The sequence below is a fragment of the Arachis hypogaea genome, chromosome 7 (assembly GCF_003086295.3).
Source record: "Arachis hypogaea cultivar Tifrunner chromosome 7, arahy.Tifrunner.gnm2.J5K5, whole genome shotgun sequence".
Lineage (NCBI taxonomy): Eukaryota > Viridiplantae > Streptophyta > Magnoliopsida > Fabales > Fabaceae > Arachis > Arachis hypogaea.
In genome coordinates, this window is record NC_092042.1 from 22,810,884 (window position 1) to 22,829,198 (window position 18,315).

Consider the following 18,315-nt stretch of genomic DNA (forward strand, 5'->3'; position numbering starts at 1 on the left):
ACCGGTTGCTAGTGGGAATGATTGAGCGTTGGATAAACTCCAACCATCCTCTAGCCACGGGCTTGAGGTCATGCCTTCTTAATTGAACCGGCTTGCCTCTTGAATCTCTCTTCCATTGTGCGCCCTCTTCACATATGACTGTGAGGACTTGGTCCAACCTTTGATCAAAGTTGACCCTTCTTGTGTAAGGATGTTCATCTCCTTGCATCCTAGGCAAGTTGAACGCCACCCTCACACTTTCCGGACTAAAATCCAAGTATTTCCCCCGAACCATTGTGAGATAACTCTTTGGATCCGGGTTCACACTTTGATCATGGTTCTTGGTGATCCATGCATTGGCATAGAACTCTTGAACCATCAAGATCCTGACTTGTTGAATGGGGTTGGTAAGCACTTCCCAACCTCTTCTTCGGATCTCATGGCGGATCTCCGGATATTCACCCTTTTTGAGTAAAAAGGGGACCTCGGGGATCACCTTCTTCAAGGCCACAACTTCATAGAAGTGGTCTTGATGCACCCTTGAGATGAATCTATTCATCTCCCATGACTCGGAGGTGGAAGCTTTTGCCTTCCCCTTCCTCTTTCTAGAGGTTTCTCCGGCCTTGGATGCCATAATGGTTATGGAAAAACGAAAAAGCAATGCTTTTACCACACCAAACTTAAAATGTTTGCTCGTCCTCGAGCAAAAGAAGAAAGAAGAGAGTAGAAGAAGAAGAAATGAGGAAAAGGGAGATGGTGGTGTATTCGGCCAAAGAGGGGGGAGAAGTGGTGTTTAAGTTGTGTGAAAATGAAGGAGTGAAGAAGGGTTTATATAGGAGAGAGGGGAGATGGGGTTCGGCCATGATGGGTGGGTTTGGGAGGGAAAGTGGTTTGAATTTGAATGGTGAGGTTGGTGGGGTTTTATGAAGGATGGATGTGAGTGGTGAAGAGAAAGATGGGATTTGATAGGTGAAGGGTTTTTGGGGAAGAGGTGTTGAGGTGATTGGTGAATGGGGGAAGAAGAGAGAGAGTGGTGGTGGGGTCCTGTGGGGTCCACAGATCCTATGGTGTCAAGGAAAAGTCATCCCTGCACCAAATGGCATCAAAATTCACATTTTGAGCCATTTCTGGCGTTAAACGCCGGGCTGATGCCCATTCCTGGCGTTTAACGCCAGGTTCTAGCCCTTTTCTGGCGTTTAACGCCAGTCTGGTGCCCCTTTATGGCGTTAAACGCCCAGAATGGTGCCAGACTGGGCGTTAAACGCCCAACTGCTACCTTCACTGGCGTTTAAACGCTAGTGAGTTCTTCCTCCAGGGTGTGCTATTTTTCTTCCTGTTTTTCATTCTGTTTTTGCTTTTTTAATTAATTTTGTGACTTCTCATGATCATCAACCTACAAAATAACAAAAAATAACAAAGGAACATATATGAAATATAACATTGGGTTGCCTCCCAACAAGCGCTTCTTTAATGTCAGTAGCTTGACAGAGGGCTCTCATGGAGCCTCACAGATACTCAGAGCAATGTTGGAACCTCCCAACACCAAACTTAGAGTTTGAATGTGGGGGTTCAACACCAAACTTAGAGTTTGGTTGTGGTCTCCCAACACCAAACTTAGAGTTTGACTGTGGGGGCTCTGTTTGTCTCTGATTTGAGAGAAGCTCTTCATGCTTCCTCTCCATGGTGACAGAGGGATATCCTTGAGCCTTAAACACAAGGGATTCTTCATTCACTTGAATGATCAGTTCACCTCTATCAACATCAATCACAGCCTTTGCTGTGGCTAGGAAAGGTCTGCCAAGGATGATGGTTTCATCCATGCATTTCCCAGTCTCTAGGACTATGAAATCAGTAGGGATGTAATGGTCCTCAATCTTAACCAAAGCATTCTCTACAAGTCCATAAGCTTGTTTTCTTGAATTGTCTGCCATCTCTAGTGAGATTTTTGCAGCTTGTACCTCAAAGATCCCTAGCTTCTCCATTACTGAGAGAGGCATGAGGTTTACACTTGACCCTAAGTCACACAGAGCCTTCTTGAAGGTTATGGTGCCTATGGTACAAGGTATGGAAAACTTCCCAGGATCTTGTCTCTTTTGAGGTAATTTCTGCCTAGACAAGTCATCCAGTTCTTTGGTGAGCAAAGGAGGTTCACCCTCCCAAGTCTCATTTCCAAATAACTTGTCATTTAGCTTCATGATTGCTCCAAGGTATTTAGCAACTTGCTCTTCAGTGACATACTCATCCTCTTCAGAGGAAGAATACTCATCAGAGCTCATGAAAGGCAGAAGTAAGTTCAATGGAATCTCTATGGTCTCATTTTGAGCCTCAGATTCCCATGGTTCCTCATTGGGAAACTGAGTGGAGGTCAGTGCACGCCCATTGAGGCCTTCCTTAGTGGCGTCCACTTCCTCTCCCTCCTCTCCAAATTCGGCCATGTTTATGGCTTTGCACTCTCCTTTTGGATTTTCTTCTGTATTGCTTGGGAGAGTACTTGGAGGGAGTTCAGTAACTTTCTTGCTCAGCTGTCCCACTTGTGCCTCCAAATTTCTAATGGAGGACCTTGTTTCATTCATGAAACTTTTGAGTGGTTTTAATTAGATCAGAGACCATGGTTGCTAAGTCAGAGGGGTTCTGCTTAGGATTCTCTGTCTGTTGCTGAGAAGATGATGGAAAAGGTTTACCATTGTTAAACCTGTTTCTTCCACCATTATTATTGAAACCTTGTTGAGGTCTCTCTTGATTCTTCCATGAGAGATTTGGGTGATTTCTCCACGAAGAATTGTAGGTGTTTCCATAGGGTTCTCCTAGGTAATTCACCTCTTCCATTGAAGGGTTCTCAGGATCATAAGCTTCTTCTTCAGATGAAGCATCCTTAGTACTGCTTGGTGCATTTTGCATTCCAGACAGACTTTGAGAAATCAAATTGACTTGTTGAGTCAATATCTTGTTCTGAGCCAAAATGGCATTCAGAGTGTCAATCTCAAGAACTCCTTTCTTCTGACTAGTCCCATTGTTCACAGGATTTCTTTCAGAAGTATACATGAATTGGTTATTTGAAACCATTTCAATCAGCTCTTGAGCCTCTGTAGGCGTCTTCTTCAGATGAAGAGATCCTCCAGTAGAGCTATCCAAAGACATCTTGGATAGTTCAGAGAGACCATCATAGAAAATACCTATGATGCTCCATTCAGAAAGCATGTCAGAGGGGCATTTTCTGATTAATTGTTTGTATCTTTCCCAAGCTTCATAGAGGGATTCTCCATCCTTCTGTCTGAAGGTTTGGACTTCCACTCTAAGCTTACTCCATCTTTGTGGTGGAAAGAACTTTGCCAAGAAGGCATTGACTAGCTTTTCCCAAGAGTCCAGGCTTTCTTTAGGTTAAGAGTCCAACCATATTCTAGCTCTGTCTCTTACAGCAAAAGGGAATAGCATCAGTCTATAGACCTCAGGGTCTACCCCATTAGTCTTGAGTGTGTCACAGATTTGCAAGAATTCAGCTAAGAACTGATGAGGATCTTCCATTGGAAGTCCATGGAACTTGCAATTCTGTTGCATTAGAGAAACTAATTGAGGCTTAAGCTCAAAGTTGTTTGCTCCAATGGCACGGATAGAGATGCTTCTCCCATAGAAGTCAGGAGTAGGTGCAGTAAAGTCACCCAGCACCTTCCTTGCATTGTTTGCATTGTTGTTGTTTTCGGCTGCCATGTCTTCTTCTTCTTTGAAGAATTCGGTCAGGTCCTCTAAAGAGAGTTGTGCTTTGGCTTCTCTTAGCTTTCTCTTCAAGGTCCTTTCGGGTTCAGGGTCAGCTTCAACAAGAATGCCTTTGTCTCTGCTCCTGCTCATATGAAAGAGAAGAGAACAAGAAAATATGGAATCCTCTATGTCACAGTATAGAGATTCCTTGAGGTGTCAGAGGAAAAGAAAAATAGAAGAAAGAGATGGAAGAATTCGAACTTGATTAGATAGAGTTCGAATTGTGCATTAAGAAGGAGTGATACTCCATAAATAGAAGGATGTGGGAAGGAGGGAAGAGAAGAATTTTCGAAAATTAAATAAAAGATTTTGAAAACATTTTGAAAAACACTTAATTGATTTTCGAAAATAAGAGTGGAAAAGAAATCAAGTGATTTTTGAAAAAGATTTTGAAACTAGAAGTTAAAAAGATATGATTGAAAACTTATTTTGAAAAAGATGTGATTAAAAAGATATGATTGAAAAGTTATGGTTTTAAAAAGATGTGATTGAGAAGATATGATTTGAAAACAATTTTAAAAGATATGATTTGAAAACAATTTTAAAAGATATGATTTCAGAAATTAATGACTTGCCTAACAAGAAAAGATATGATTCAAACATAAAACCTTTCTCAACAGAAAAGGCAAAAAATGTTCAATCAGATCATTAATTGTTAGTAAGTATCTTTAAAAAAAAGAAATTGATTTTGAAAACATTTGATTGAAAAGATTTGATTTGAAAAAGATTTGATTTTGAAAAACTGAAAAAAAATTGATTTGAAAACAAAATCTTCCCCCTTTGCCATCCTGGCGTTAAACGCCCAGAATGGTGCACATTCTGGCGTTTAACGCCCAAAATGCACCCTTTTTGGGCGTTAAACGCCCAACCAGGTACCCTGGCTGGCGTTTAAACGCCAGTCTGTCTTCTTTACTGGGCATTTTTGAATGCCCAGCTTTTTCTGCATAATTCCTCTGCAGTATGTTCTGAATCTTCAATTCTATATTATTGACTTGAAAATACACAAATTGAAAATATTTTTGGATTTTTAATAATAAAGAATACTTAAAATGTAACTAAAATCAAGTAACAATGCATGCAAGACACCAAACTTAGCAGTTTGTATACTACTGACACTATATGAAACACAAAGATACTCAAGTCAAATAGAATTCAAAGATCAAAACAAGGAAATCATCAAAACATCTTGAAGATCACTCAAGATACATGCATGCAACAAAAACATGCAATTGACACCAAACTTAAGATGAGACTCTAGACTCAAACAAGAAATAAATTTTTTTTTGGGATTTTATAATTTTAAAATTTTTTTTGTGTTTTTCGAAAATTAAGTGGAAAAAGGTATCAAAATTCTTAATGAGACTTCCAGGAATCAGTGCAATGCTAGTCTAAGACTCCGGTCCAGGAATTAGACATGGCTTCACAGCCAGCCAAGCTTTCAAAGAAAGCTTCGGTCCAAAACACTAGACATGACCAAAGGCCAGCCAAGCTTTAGCAAATCATTGCTCCAATAGCAAGATTGATAGAGATTAACAAGCTATTGTGATGATTAGTTGAAACCTCGGTCCAATAAGATTAGACATGGCTTCTCAGCCAGCCAGATTTCAACAAATCACCATGAAACTCTAGAATTCATCTTCAAGAATTTCGAAAAAATAAATGCCTAATCTAAGCAACAAGATGAACCGTCAGTTGTCCATACACAAGAACAATCCCCGGCAACGGCGCCAAAAACTTGGTGCACGAAATTGTGATCAATACTTTTCAAAACACAAACAATCCCTAGTAATGGCTCCAAAGACTTGGTGCTCAATACCATGGCATAAACACAATTTCGCACAACTAACCAGCAAGTGCACTGGGTCGTCCAAGTAATAAACCTTACGCGAGTAAGGGTCGATCCCACGGAGATTGGTGGTATGAAGCAAGCTATGGTCATCTTGTAAATCTCAGTCAGGCAGACTCAAATGGGTATAGTGGTAAACGAATAAAGCATAAAGATAAAGATAGAGATACTTATGTATATCATTGATGTAAGAGCTTCAGACAAGTATATGAAGATGCCTTCCCTTCCGTCTCTCTGCTTTCCTACTGTCTTCATCCAATCCTTCTTACTCCTTTCCATGGCAAGCTCGTGTAGGGTTTCACCATTGTCAGTGGCTACCTCCCATCCTCTCAGTGAAAATACGTCCCTGATGCTCTGTCACAGCATAGGCTAATCATCTGTCGGTTCTCGGTCAGGCGCGGAATAGAATCCAGTGATTCTTTTGCGTCTGTCACTAACGCCCCGCCTTTCGGAGTTTGAAGCACGTCACAGTCATTCAATCATTGAATCCTACTCAGAATACCACAGACAAGGTTAGACCTTCCGGATTCTCTTGAATACCGCCATCGGTTCTTGCCTATACCACGAAGACTCTGATCTCACGAAATGGCTGGCTCGTTTGTCAGGCGAGCACTCGGTTGTCAGACGATCAACCATGCATCGTGCAATCAGAAATCCAAGAGATATTCACTAAGCCTCGTATGCTTGTAGAACAAGAGTGGTTGTCAGTCACTTTGTTCATGATTGCGAATGGTGATGATCGTGACAATCATCACCTTCATCAAGTTGAAGAACAAGTGATATCTTGGACAAAGAACAAGCGGAATTGAATAGAAGAACAATAGTAATTGCATTAATACTCGAGGTACAGCAGAGCTCCACACCTTAATCTATGGTGTGTAGAAACTCCACCGTTGAAAATACATAAGAACAAAAGTGATCATTGGTTTCGGCCCCAGAGAGGGAACCAGAAGAACCAAGATGAAAATACAATAGTAAAAGGTCCTACTTATAGAGAACTAGTAGCCTAAGGTGTACAAAGATGAGTAAATGACATAAAAATCCACTTCCGGGCCCACTTGGTGTGTTCTTGGGCTGAGCAATGAAGCATTTTCGTGTAGAGACTTGTCTTGGAGTTAAACGCCAGCTTTTATGCCAGTTTGGGCGTTTAACTCCCAATTAGGTGCCAGTTCCGACGTTTAACGCTGGAATTTCTGTAGGTGACTTTGAACGCCGGTTTGGGCCATCAAATCTTGGGCAAAGTATGAACTATCATATATTGCTGGAAAGCCCAGGATGTCTACTTTCCAACGCCGTTGAGAGCGCGCCAATTGGGCTTCTGTAGCTCCAGAAAATCTACTTCGAGTGCAGGGAGGTCAGAATTCAACAGCATCTGCAGTCCTTTTCAGTCTCTGAATCAGATTTTTGCTCAGAACCTTCAATTTCAGCCAGAAAATACCTGAAATCACAGAAAAACACACAAACTCATAGTAAAGTCCAGAAAAGTGAATTTTAACTAAAAACTAATAAAAATATAATAAAAACTAACTAAAAGATACTAAAAACAATGCCAAAAAGTGTATAAATTATCCGCTCATCAATGACTTTTCAGTGTTTGGAGACTCATTCAGCTCCTGCCTTAACCATTTAGCACTTGTTCTAAAGAGATGCCAAGAGACTAACCTAGTTTTAAACTGGGATAAGTGTCACTTTATGGTGACTGAAGGAATTGTCCTTGGGCACAAAATCTCGAACAAGGGGATAGAAGTAGATCAAGCTAAGGTAGAGGTAATTGAAAAATTACCACCACCTGCCAATGTTAAGGCAATCAGAAGCTTTCTGGGGCACGTAGGATTCTATAGGAGGTTTATAAAAGATTTTTCAAAAATTGCCAAACCTCTGAGCAACCTGCTAGCTGCTGACACGCCATTTATCTTTGATAAAGAGTGTCTGCAGGCATTTGAGACTCTGAAAGCTAAATTGGTCACTGCACCAATAATCTCTGCACCAAACTGGACATTGCCATTTGAATTAATGTGTGATGCCAGTGACCATGCCATTGGTGCAGTGTTGGGACAAAGGCATGACAAGCTTCTGCACGTCATTTACTATGTCAGCCGTGTTCTAAATGACGCACAGAGGAATTACACAACCACAGAAAAAGAGCTACTTGCAGTGGTTTACGCCATTGACAAATTCAGATCCTATTTAGTAGGATCAAAAGTGATTGTGTACACTGATCATGCTGCTCTTAAATATCTACTCACAAAGCAGGATTCAAAACCCAGACTTATAAGATGGGTGTTGCTTCTGCAAGAGTTTGATATAGAAATAAGAGACAGAAAAGGGACAGAAAACCAAGTAGCAGATCACCTGTCCCGAATAGAACCAGTAGAAGGGGCGTCCCTCCCTCTCACTGAGATCTCTGAAACTTTTCCGGATGAGCAACTCTTTGCCGTCCAGGAAGTGCCATGGTTTGCAGACATTGCAAACTACAAGGCAGTGAGGTTCATACCCAAAGAATACAGTAGGCAGCAATCAAAGAAATTAATCACAGATGCAAAGTACTATCTTTGGGATGAACCATATCTCTTCAAGAGATGTGCAGACGGAGTAATCCGTAGATGTGTGCCTAAGGAAGAAGCACAGAAGATCCTATGGCACTGCCATGGATCACAGTATGGAGGACATTTTGGAAGTGAGCGAACAGCCACAAGAGTCCTCCAATGTGGCTTCTACTGGCCTAGTCTCTATAAAGACTCCCGAGTGTTTGTACTTAATTGTGACAGTTGCCAAAGATCGGGCAATCTACCTCACAGTTATGCCATGCCTCAACAAGGGATCTTGGAGATTGAGTTGTTTGATGTATGGGACATTGACTTCATGGGACCTTTCCCACCATCATACTCAAGCACTTATATTCTGGTGGCAGTGGATTATGTATCCAAATGGGTGGAGGCTATTGCAACACCCACTAATGACACTAAAACAGTGTTAAAATTCCTCCAGAAACACATCTTCAGCAGATTTGGTATCCCTAGAGTATTAATCAGTGATGGGGGCACTCATTTCTGCAATAAACAGCTTTACTCTGCTCTGGTTCGTTATAGAGTTAGCCACAAGGTAGCTACTCCATATCACCCACAAACTAATGGGCAAGCTGAAGTCTCAAATAGAGAACTCAAAAGAATCCTGGAACGGACTGTAATTAACCGTAGAAGGGATTGGGCAAGAAGCTTGGATGATGCTCTGTGGGCATACAGAACAGCATTCAAGAACCCTATAGGGACCTCTCCATACCAGCTTGTGTATGGAAAGGCATGTCACTTGCCAGTGGAACTGGAACACAAGGCCTACTGGACAACCAGATTCCTAAACCTTGATGCCAAGTTAGCTGGAGAAAAACGATTGCTCCAGTTAAATGAGCTAGAGGAATTTAGACTCAATGCTTCGAGAATGCAAAAATTTACAAAGAGAAAGCAAAAAGATGGCATGATAAGAAATTGTCATCCAGAGTCTTTGAGCCGGGGCAGAAAGTTCTGCTATTTAATTCTAGGCTCAAATTATTCCCCGGGAAATTAAAATCCCGGTGGAGAGGTCCATATGTAATTACAAACGTATCACCATATGGATACATAGAGCTTCAGGATAATGACTCTAACAAAAAGTTCATTGTTAATGGACAAAGAGTTAAACATTATCTTGAAGGCAATTTTGAGCAAGAATGCCCAAAACTGAGACTTAATTAAAGCTCAGTAATAGTCCAGCTAATGACATTAAAGAAGCGCTTGCTGGGAGGCAACCCAGCCAATCACAAAATTTAATTTTATTTGTTTCTGTTGATTTTTACAGGTATAGGTCAAAATATCTTCAAGGTAAAAAAGCAATTGATTGAATTCACAGAGTTACAGGGGAATTTGGAAGTTCACTGGCGAAAAAAAAAAGCCAGTAAGAAACATTTTGGGCGTTGAACGCCCAAAAGAAGCACCCACTGGGCGTTCAACGCCAGTAAGGGTATCCATCTGGGCGTTAAATGCCAGAAAGAAGCACCTTCTGGGCGTTTAACGCCAGATTGACAGCATCCTGGGCGTTCAGAAAAACGCCCAGTGACAAAAGACTTCCTGGCGTTCAACGCCAGAAAAATGCATCAGCTGGGCGTTGAACGCCCAGGAGAAGCAACATTTGGGCGTTAAACGCCCAAAACATGCAGCGTTTGGGCGTTTAACGCCAGGATGGTGGGGAGGAGGTAAAATTCATTTTTCTTTACAAATTTTCTAAATTTTTATGTTTCAATTCATAATTTCTTGCATCAACATGTTTCAAAATGTCATCCTTCAAATCAAATTAATTTTCTAAGAACCCTAATTTCTAAAATCCCTTTTTCAAAAATTTCAAATATATCTTAATCCATAAAGACAAATTGTTTTTCAATCCAATCCAACTCTTTTAAGTTTGTTTTCAAAACTCAATTATCTTTTTAAAATCTTTTTCAAAATTAAAAATTCAGATTTATCTTTTTAATTATTATTCATATCTTTCTCTTTTTAAACTATATCTTTTTCTTATCATATCTATCTTTTATAAATCATATCTTCTATCTTATCTTTTTCTTATTTTCGAAAATTCCCACCCCCTCCCTATATATTGAATTCGGCGCCCCTCTCATCATCACCATGCCACACTTGCTCTCCTCCTATCCCTCTTCTTTCTTCTCTTTTGCTTGAGGACAAGCAAAGCTCTAAGTTTGGTGTGTTTATCCGTGATCACAAAAAACATACTCATTAAGATCATGGCTCCTAAAGGAAAACAACCCACCCCAAGAGGCAAGAAAGAGAATACTCCAAAGCCACTTTGGAATCAAGGGAAGTTCTTAACTAAAGAACATTCAGACCATTACTACAAAATAATGAGTCACAGATCAGTGATCCCGGAAGTCAAATTTGATCTGAAAGAAGATGAATATCTGGAGATCCAAGAGCAAATTCGAAACAGGAACTGGAAAATTCTGGCCAATCCTGAAACGAAAGTGGGAAGGAACATGGTTCAGGAGTTCTATGCTAATCTATGGCAGACAGACAGGCAAAGAATAATTGGAGTTGCTCTCTATGACCATCGGACCTTAGTCAGAGGGAAGATTGTTCATACCCATCCTGACAAGATCAGGGAGATATTTAAGCTTCCTCAACTGAAAGATGACCCAGACTCCTTTAATAGGAGAATGATGAGGGTAAATAAAGGTCTGGACAAGATTCTAGAGGATATATGCATCCCTGAAGCCAGGTGGACCACCAGCACGACTGGCATCCCAAATCAACTCAAAAGAGAAGATCTAAAACCAGTAGCCAGAGGCTGGCTAGATTTCATTGGGCGTTCCATATTGCCCACCAGCAACCGTTCTGAAGTTACCATTAAAAGAGCAGTAATGATTCACTGCATCATGTTGGAAAAAGAAGTAGAAGTCCATCAACTGATCTCATGTGAGCTATACAAAATAGCAAACAAGAATTCCAAGGACGCCAGATTGGCCTATCCAAGCTTAATTTCTATGCTCTGCAAAGATGCCGGAGTGAAGATGAGAATAACAGAGTATATCTCAGTTGAGAGGCCAATCACTAGAATATCAATGGACAGACAACAGCTGCAGGATGATTCAGTCAAGAGGAGAGCACAGGAAGCCCTCCCAGAACTCCCTCAATTCGAATATTGGGGACATCTTGAGGCTTCTATTTCCAAATTGCAAGAAGCTATGGACCAAATAAAGGAAGAACAGAACAATCAAAGTAGCATGCTTTGAAAACTGCTTAAGGAACAGGAAGAGCAAGGGCGTGATCTAAGGGAGCTGAAGCGCCAAAAATTAATCCTTGAAAAGCACCCCACAGATTAGAGGAACATCTACTCCTCAAAATAACAGGTTATTGAGTTCCAATTTTTTTGCTTTAACTCTGTGATAGTGTTATTATAGAAATTTACCTTAGGAGATATATAGTAGTAGTAGTAGTAATTAGTATATCTATTTTGATTTTATTTTCAATTAAGTTATAATTTATTTTTCTCATCATCATCAGGCATGAATAAAGTAGTAGATTTTTAGAATAAAGAAGTAATTTATATTTTTCGAGTTCTTAATAGTAAAAATTATAATTAATTACATGTGGTGGCAATACTTTTTGTTCTATGAATGAATGCTTGAACAGTGCATAATTTTTATCTCAAATTTTATGAATATTGGCTCCTGAAAGAATGAGGAACACGAAAAATATTATTGATGATCTGAAAAATCATGAAATTGATTCTTGAAGCAAGAAAAAGCAGTTAAAAAAAAATTTGGATCAAAAGGAATAAAATTCAAACAACCCTTAAAACCAAAAGGCAAGGGTGAAAAGGATCCAAGGCTTTGAGTATCAGTGGATAGGAAGGCCTAAGGAAATAGTTCCAGGTCTAAGCGGCTAAACCAAGCTGTCCCTAACCATGTGCTTGTGGCATGCAGGTCCAAGTTACAAACTTGAGACTGAGTGGTTAAAGTCATGATCCAAGGCAAAAAAAGTGTGCTCAAGAGCTCTGGACACCTCTGACTGGGGACTCTAGCAAAGCTGAGTCACAATCTGAAAAGGTTCACCTAGTCATGTGTCTGTGGCATTTATGTATCTGGTGGTAATACTGGAAAACAAAGTGCTTAGGGCCACGGCCAAGACTCATAAAATAACTGTGTTCAAGAATCAACATACTACACTAGGAGAATCAATAATACTATCTGAATTCTGAGTTCCTATGGATGCCAATCATTCTGAATTTCAAAGGATAAAGGGAGATGCCAAAACTGTTTAGAAACAAAAAGCTACAAGCCCCGCTCATCTAATAAGAATCTGAGCTCCATTTAAAACTCTTAGATATTATTACTTCTTAATTTCTTTCATCCTATTTTATTTATCTAGTTGCTTGAGGACAAGCAACAGTTTAAGTTTGGTGTTGTGATGAGCGGATATTTTATACGCTTTTTGGGGGTAATTTCATGTAGATTTTAGTATGTTTTAATTGGTTTTTAGTAGAATATTATTGGTTTTTAGGCAAAAATTATATTTCTAGACTTTACTATGAGTTTGTGTGTTTTTCTTTGATTTCAGGTATTTTCTGGCTGAAATTGAAGGAGCTGAGCAAAAATCTGAGTTAGGCTGAAAAAGGACTGCTGATGCTGTTGGATTCTGACCTCCCTGCACTCGAAATAGATTTTTTGGAGCTACAGGAGTCCTATTGACGCGCTCTCAACGGTGTTGGAAAGTAGACATCCAGGGCTTTCCAGCAATATATAATAGTCCATACTTTGCGCGAAGATATACGACATAACTTGGCGTTGAACGCCAAGTACATGCTGCTGTCTGGAGTTAAACGCCAGAAACACGTCATGATCCGGAGTTGAACGCCCAAAACACGTTATAACTTGGAGTTCAACTCCAAGAAAAGCCTCAGTTCGTGGATAGCTTTAGTCTCAGCCCCAGCACATACCAAGTGGGCCCCAGAAGTGGATTTCTGCACCAATTATCTTAGTTTACTCATTTTCTGTAAACCTAGGTTACTAGTTTACTATTTAAACAACTTTTAGAGACTTATTTTGTATCTCATGACATATTTTCAGATTTGAATTACATACTTTTTGACGGCATGAGTCTCTAAACTCCATTGTTGGGGGTGAGGAGCTCTGCATCGTCTCGATGAATTAATACAATTCCTTTATCTTCCATTCAAACACGCTTGTTCTTATCTAAGATGTTCATTCGCGCTTAATTATGGAGAAGGTGATGATCCGTGACACTCATCACCTTCCTCAATTCATGAACGTGTTCCTGACTACCACCTCCGTTCTACATCAGATTGAATGAGTATCTCTTAGATTCATTACTCAGAATCTTCGTGGTATAAGCCGGATTGATGGCAGCATTCATGAGAATCCGGAAAGTCTAAACCTTGTCTGTGGTATTCTGAGTAGGATTCTGGGATTGAATGACTGTAACGAGCTTCAAACTCCTGAAGGCTGGACGTTAGTGACAAATGCAAAAGAATCAATGGATTCTATTCCAACCTGATTGAGAACCGACAGATGATTAGCCGTGCTGTGACAGAGCATAGGAACGTTTTCACTGAGAGGATGGGAAGTAGCCATTGACAACGGTGACACCCTACATAGAGCTTGCCATGGAAGGGACTTTGCGTGTGGAAAAGGATTTCAAGGAAGAGTTGAAGTTCAGAGGACAAAGCATCTCCAAAACTCCAACATATTTCTCATTACTGCACAACAAGTAACGCTTTTATTCTCTTTTATTTTTCTAATCTAATAATTCCAACTGATAATTTTAATTAATATCCTGACTAAGAATAATAAGATAAACATAGCTTGATTCAAACCAATAATCTCCGTGGGATCGACCCTTACTCACGTAAGGTATTACTTGGACGACCCAGTGCACTTGCTGGTTAGTTGTGCGGATCACAAATTCGTGCACCACACACCTCCCATTCCGTCCATCAATAGTTCCTATTCAAAACATAGTTCATTCTTTTCTAAATGAATCAAACTTAAAACATGCTCATTTTCTTAGTAACTCTAAATCAAACCATATAACTTTTGAATCTAAATCTTTTTAAATAATCATATAAACAAAATCTCTAATTTTTATAAAATTTCGGCAGCATCTCCTCTAAAACTCGGACTTTGCCACCCTTTTCGGGTCCAAACCTGCTTTCTGTTCAATCCAACATACCCTTCCTTATCATCATAACAATCACCACAATAAATCTACCTCAGATCAACAATTATACTCATACAAAATTCAAAGCCAACAACCAAAATTCAACTAAGAATCATAGTTCACAAATCCTAGGCTCATAACACAAAATACCTCATTATCACAACAATCTCCACAATAATTATACCTCAAAATCAATAATTCACTAAATCACCGATTAATCCTCAAGCACCAAACCAACCATATTCATCAACAGGATACTAAATATTAAATATACACATGCAATCCAACTTATCCTATGGTCATCTAGCCTAAGTTTTCACAGAACTTTATATATTAAATGCAAGAAACCTAAACCATACCTTAGCCAATTCCCAAGTATTATTCCAAGACAATTTTTCTAAAAGAACACAGCCCTCAAAACCTCAACTAATCCGCTTCCTCCAAGTTCTAGTATTCACAATTTCAAGCTCCAATTATTTATTCACAACCTAATACACATTCATAACACATATATACCCAATTTAATACTCAAAGCTCAAATTCAATGAAAATAAAATAGAATTATCGTATCCTCACCTTACCCAAGCTTCACATAAGCAAGAGTGAACGTTTTCCTCAAGCTAATTGGATCCTAAAACATCAGAAATAAAAGAAATTCAACATTCCCACTTAAAATTCGAAAATTGGGGGAAGAGAAAGCTGAGAGTGATTAAGCAAGTTACCAGTGAAATTGTTTCGGTAGAAATGTAGAGCTTGACGCGGTGAATGCATGGCCACAAACGGTGCGGCGATCGGAGCTCGGACGGAGGAGTTACGTGCGTTGGAAAGTAACGTAAGGTTAGGGAAGGTTTTCTCTTCTCTCCCCTGCTATGGCTTCAGCGTATCATTTGCTGAAATGGGGAGGAAGAAACCGTAATTCACTTAAACGTGCTGGGCTGGTTGGGCCCATGGGCCCGATTTGGGCCTAGTTCAACCGGTCCGGCCCGTTCGGTTCAATTTTGGACCTTTCTTTTTCGAAATCAGTGTCAAAATTTTCGTTTCGATGAGCTCTATCCTAATTTGATATAATATTCACATTTCTAATCTTTCTTATTAAAAATTAATTTATTGACTAATTATCTACTAATTAATCGGGGTTTACAGTAGATATCGGCAGGTTCGGATGGAATTGCCATCCCTAACAGCGCAAGTGCAATAACCAAATAAGTGTTGTATCCTGCAGACATATTAATAACAATACAATACAATACAAGAGCCAGCCTACCCTATTATATATATTTAGAGGCAATATGGTCCAGTTTCTACCAGTACTCCTCTTTGCATCGCCTAGACAATATTGGGCAGCTGGTAATCCTTAGATACTTGAGTGAAGTGAGGCGCAGTACACATTCAGTCAAGGCATCAAGCTTGGGGCAATCTTGGATAACCATTTTAAAAAGACGAGGAAAAATGTCTCTTCTTCCTATTTTCAGCAATCGTGATAAATTCGATAAATTTACTAACAAGAGTTCTTCAAGAGATGGGAACACAGTATTCATTTCGCATTCATCGTCCACGTCTTGTACATTATGCATGTTTATTATGGATATCTTTTTCAGAGATGGGAGTTCAAGTGCTCCAACCTGCTAACATTTTATGCCTTCGATGAGTGTAAGAGAAACTAAATTGCTAAGAGCTGCACTATCTCCGAGCCAACACGGCAACCGTAATCCGTCATATCCAACTATGCACAACAATTTGAGATTTGAGTGAGGTTGAAGCCCTTCAAGTACTTGCTCAGCATTCACAGGATCAGGATCATCCCAATACAAGAATAACACCCGAAGGTCTCTTTTACCCTTGAGATTGGCCTCTTTAGCTTCAGATAAACTGCCAACATTTGCTAGGTCTTTGATGGTGAGCCTTTCTCCCAGATTTAGGTCACGTAATTCTGTCAACCTGTGCCTTATCTCATTTTTTACAATGAATAAAGGCAATGTCCTTAGGAATCTTAAACTTCCGATGTTGGGGAACATTTCAGACATTGAATCACAACGTTCAATCACCAGATGTCTCAAATTTTGTAGGCTGAGTTAAGTGTTTTGGTAAACATCTAACACCATCAAAACGAATTAGTTTCAAGACTTGTAATTTTCTCAACCTGCAAATAGGATCGGGGATACGTTTTATATCATCATATCCTTTGAGTTCCAAATACCTTAGATGGGCTCATTAATTTTAATATGATAATGAAATGTGTGTAACTCAACGTTACGAAGGTTTGAGAGGTTAATAAAGTAATGTGATGGCGTTAGTTTTTTTGAATAGGGAAAAGAAATCGGACCGTCCGATTTCTTTGCGGGAGAAAGGAGTGCACAAATCAGACGGTCTAATTTGTGCGTGATGGAAAATTTTGAACATAGTAATCGGACTATCTGATTACCTGAAGCTGAAATATTAATTAGTATTTGACTAAAATCGGATGGTTCGATTTGATGCATGCTAAAATACTTGAATTCGAATGTGATCAAAATCGGACGGTCCGATTTTATTTTCTAATAAAATTTAACTGTTGAGATGTGGTTGGACCGTCCGAGTTTTGGTTTTATATATACCTAAACATTAGCTGAAGTCTCCATTTCTTCTTCGTCTCTGAAATCTCTCTTCTGAAACCCCTTTAAATCTTTCTTCTTCTTCATTGTTTCGACAGCAACTTCTTCATCTTCATTGTTTAAACAGCAACGTTTCCAAGTTTGAGAGCGTTTGATGTGAGTATATCATAATGGATGATAGAGTGTTGTTAAAAGTTTATTATCATGGTCATATTTTGTTACAAACAGCTGAAGGTGTAGAATTTGTGTGTGAAAATCTGTTGGATGTTGTTATTCCATTCACGTTGTCGTTTAAAGAATTAAAATATGTAATTTGTGAGAAAATGGATTCTCAAATATCTAGGAGAATATCATGCATTTTGTACAGGAACCCTATATCTGTATTTGGTGGGTTCATTCAATTTCAAACTAAATATGTAATCGATGAAGCGAGCATGCAAGATATGTTTTCAGTGTACATGAAAACTCGCTCACAGATGTCGTTCATCGAGCTGTATATTGAGTTCAAACAGTCAGAAGCAGACCGGAATATTGAACTGAAGAATTATAATAGTGATAGTGAGGAGTTCGAAAGTAATTATGAATGCCTTGATCCGGGTGGAGACGAAGATCAGACCGACGGCACTATGCAGGCAGATGTGGCGGAGGTGGCAAATGCACTAGTAAACCAGCATCCGTTTGTGGAGCCTACTTTCATGCGCTCACTGGATTTGGAGGTCATGCATACACCAGAATTTTTTCAGTATATGAATGCAGGTATGTAGTTTTGATACAATGTATGATAGATTAATATGACAGATTGATTAGCTAGCATGACCAACATGTGATCAGTAGAAATGGCAATTGATTGTGCAAAGTTTTCTTATTTAGTAATTAGCATTTAATTATTTGGTTGTTTTTTTTATTTTTTTATCAATTATTTATGTATTCTTTATAAATATTGATAGAATTTATGTTTATATTTATATTATTAGTTATTTATATTTATATTTATTTTATTACTTATGTATTTTATTACTTATTTATATTTATATGTGTAATTTATAATTATTAATCAAAATACATATTTTGCGGTGTGAATGTAGCAGAGCTTCCTGTTGTAGCGGATGGTGAATTCATCGTGGGGATGAAATTCAGTTCTAGGGAGGCAGTGATTAAGGCGATGAAAGATTATACAATCCGTCGAGACGTAGATTATCGGGTGTACGAATCGAAACCAACAACATTCTATGCTAAATGTACACAGTACGGTGCTGGTTGTGACTAGCTGATCAGGGTGAGTAAAATGTGCAAAAAGTACTGCTGGGAGTTAAGGAGGCACAATGGTAGTCACACGTGTACTCAAGCAACCATTTCTCAAGATCATTCGAAATTGGGTTCCAACACAATTGCAGAAGCAATTAAGCCCTTGGTAGAAGTTGACCCA

The 18,315-nt window shown here is 39.2% G+C and overlaps 1 non-coding gene across 1 annotated transcript; it reads left to right on the plus strand.

The window, feature by feature from the left end:
• The first annotated feature begins 3,171 nt into the window (after window positions 1–3,171).
• On the plus strand, window positions 3,172–3,279 carry LOC112704422 (small nucleolar RNA R71). The gene has a single exon (XR_003155048.1). It is a non-coding gene; the product is annotated as a small nucleolar RNA R71 (small nucleolar RNA).
• Window positions 3,280–18,315: the final 15,036 nt, after the last annotated feature.